This window comes from Kogia breviceps, chromosome 1 (genome assembly GCF_026419965.1).
Source record: "Kogia breviceps isolate mKogBre1 chromosome 1, mKogBre1 haplotype 1, whole genome shotgun sequence".
Taxonomy (NCBI): Eukaryota; Metazoa; Chordata; class Mammalia; order Artiodactyla; family Physeteridae; genus Kogia; species Kogia breviceps.
Window position 1 is genome coordinate 122,689,709 of NC_081310.1, and position 2,827 is coordinate 122,692,535.

Sequence of the window (2,827 nt, forward strand, 5' to 3'; positions counted from 1 at the left end):
AGATTTTTCATCATTAGTGCATAAGAATGCCAGAGATTTCTGTGCATTAATTTTGTATCCTCCTACTTTACCAAATTCATTGATTAGCTCTAGTATGTTCCGGTAGCATCCTCAGGATTCTCTATTTATAGTATCATGTCATCTGCAAACAGTGACAGCTTTACTTCTTCTTTTCTTGTTTGGATTCTTTTTATTTCTTTTTTTTTCTCTGATTGCTGTGGCTAGAACTTCCAAAACTAGGTTGAATAAGAGTGGTGAGAGTGGGCAACCTTGTCTTGTTCCTGATCTTAGTGGAAATGGTTTCAGTTTTTCAGCATTGAGAACAATACTAGCTGTGGGTTTGTCATATATGGCCTTTATTATGTTGAGGAAAGTTCCCTCTATGCCTACTTTCTGCAGGGTTTTTATCATAAATGGGTGTTGAATTTTGTCAAAAGCTTTGTCTGCATCTATTGAGATGATCATATGGTTTTTCTCCTTCAGTTTGTTGATATGGTGTATCACGCTGATTGATTTGCATACATTGAAGAATCCTTGCATTCCTGGAATAAACCCCACTTGATCATGGTGTATGATCCTTTTTTGTTTTGTTTTGTTTTGTTTTGTTTGTTGTTGTTGTTGTTGTTTTTAAAAAATATGGAACGCTTCACGAATTTGCGTGTCATCCTTGCGCAGGGGCCATGCTAATCTTCTCTGTATCGTTCCAATTTTAGTATATGTGCTGCCGAAGCGAGCACTATGATCCTTTTAATGTGCTGTTGGATTCTGTTTGCTAGTATTTTGTTGAGGATTTTTGCATCTATGTTCATCAGTGATATTGGCCTGTAGTTTTCTTTCTTTGTGACGTCTTTGTTTGATTTTGGTATCAGGGTGATGGTGGCCTCATAGAATGAGTTTGGGAGTGTTCCTTCCTCTGCAATTTTTTGGAAGAGTTTGAAAAAGATAGGTGTTAGCTCTTCTCTAAATGTTTGATAGAATTCGCTTGTGAAGCCATCTGGTCCTGGGCTTTTGTTTGTTGGAAGATTTTTAATTACAGTTTCAATTTCAGTGCTTGTGATTGCTCTGTTCATATTTTCTATTTCTTCCTGGTTCAGTCTCAGCAGCTTGTGCATTTCTAAGAATTTGTCCATTTCTTCCAGGTTCTCCATTTTATTAGCATACAGTTGCTTGTAGTAATCTCTAATAATCTTTTGTATTTCTTCAGTGTCAGTTGTTACATCTCCTTTTTCATTTCTAATTCTATTGATTTGAGTCTTCTCCCTTTTTTTCTTGATGAGTCTGGCTAATGGTTTATCAATTTTATTTATCTTCTCAAAGAACCAGCTTTTACTTTTCTTGATCTTTGCTATTGTTTCCTTCATATCTTTTTCATTTATTTCTGATCTGATCTTTATGATTTCTTTCCTTCTGCTAAATCTGGGGGGTTTTTTGTTCTTCTCTCTATAATTGCTTTAGGTGTAAAGTTAGGTTGTTTATTCGAGATGTTCCCGGTTTCTTAAGGTATGATTGTATTGCTATAAACTTCCCTCTTAGAACTGCTTTTGCTGTATCCCATAGGTTTTGGGTCGTTGTGTCTCCATTGTCATTTGTTTCTAAGTATTTTTTGATTTCCTCTTTGATTTCTTCAGTGATCACTTCGTTATTAAGTAGTGTATTGTTTAGCCTCCATGTGTTTGTATTTTTTACAGATCTTTTCCTGTAATTGATATCTAGCCTCATAGCGTTGCGGTCGGAAAAGATACTTGATATGATTTCAATTTTCTTAAATTTACCAAGGCTAGATTTGTGACCCAATATATGATCGATCCTGGAGAATGTTCCATGGGCACTTGAGAAAAATGTGTATTCTGTTGTTTTTGGATGGAATGTCCTATAAATATCAATTAAGTCCATCTTGTGTAATGTATCATTTAAAGCTTGTGTTTCCTTATTTATTTTCATTTTGGATGATCTGTCCATTAGTGAAAGTGGGGTGTTAAAGTCCCCTACTATGATTGTGTTACTGTCGATTTCCCCTTTTATGGCTGTTAGTATTTGCCTTATGTATTGAGGTGCTCCTATGTTGGGTGCATAAATATTTACAATTGTTATATCTTCTTCATGGATCGATCCCTTGATCATTATGTAGTGTCCTTCTTTGTCTCTTGTAATTGTCTTTATTTTAAAGTCTATTTTGTCTGATATGAGAATTGCTACTACAGCTTTCTTCTGATTTCCATTTGCATGGAATATCTTTTTCCATCCCCTTACTTTCAGTCTGTATGTGTCCCTAGGTCTGAAGTGGGTCTCTTGTAGACAGCATATATATGGGTCTTGTTTTTGTATCCATTCAGCCAGTCTGTGTCTTTTGTTGGGAGCATTTAATCCATTTACATTTAAGGTAATTATTGATATGTATGTTCCTATTATTTACTTAATTGTTTCGGGTTTGTTCTTGTAGGTCTTTTTCTTCTCTTGTGTTTCTTGCCTAGAGAAGTTCCTTTAGCATTTGTTGTAAAGCTGGTTTGGTAGTGCTGAACTCTCTCAGCTCTTGCTTGTCTGTAAAGGTTTTAATTTCTCCATCAAATCTGAATGAGATACTTGCTGGCTAGAGTAATCTTGGTTGTAGGTTTTTTTCCTTCATTACTTTAAATATGTCCTGCCACTCCCTTCTGGCTTGTAGAGTTTCTGCTGAAAGATCAGATGTTAACCTTATGGGGATTCCCTTGTGTGTTATTTGTTGTTTTTCCCTTGCTGCTTTTAATATGTTTTCTTTGTATTTAATTTTTGACAGTTTGATTATTATGTGTCTTGGCGTGTTTCTCCTTGGGTTTATCCTGTATGGGAC

The 2,827-nt window shown here is 35.4% G+C and overlaps 1 non-coding gene across 1 annotated transcript; it reads right to left on the minus strand.

The window, feature by feature from the left end:
* Positions 1-630: 630 nt before the first annotated feature.
* LOC131747433 (U6 spliceosomal RNA) lies at positions 631-737 on the minus strand. Its single transcript, XR_009332903.1, has one exon. It is a non-coding gene; the product is annotated as a U6 spliceosomal RNA (small nuclear RNA).
* Positions 738-2,827: the final 2,090 nt, after the last annotated feature.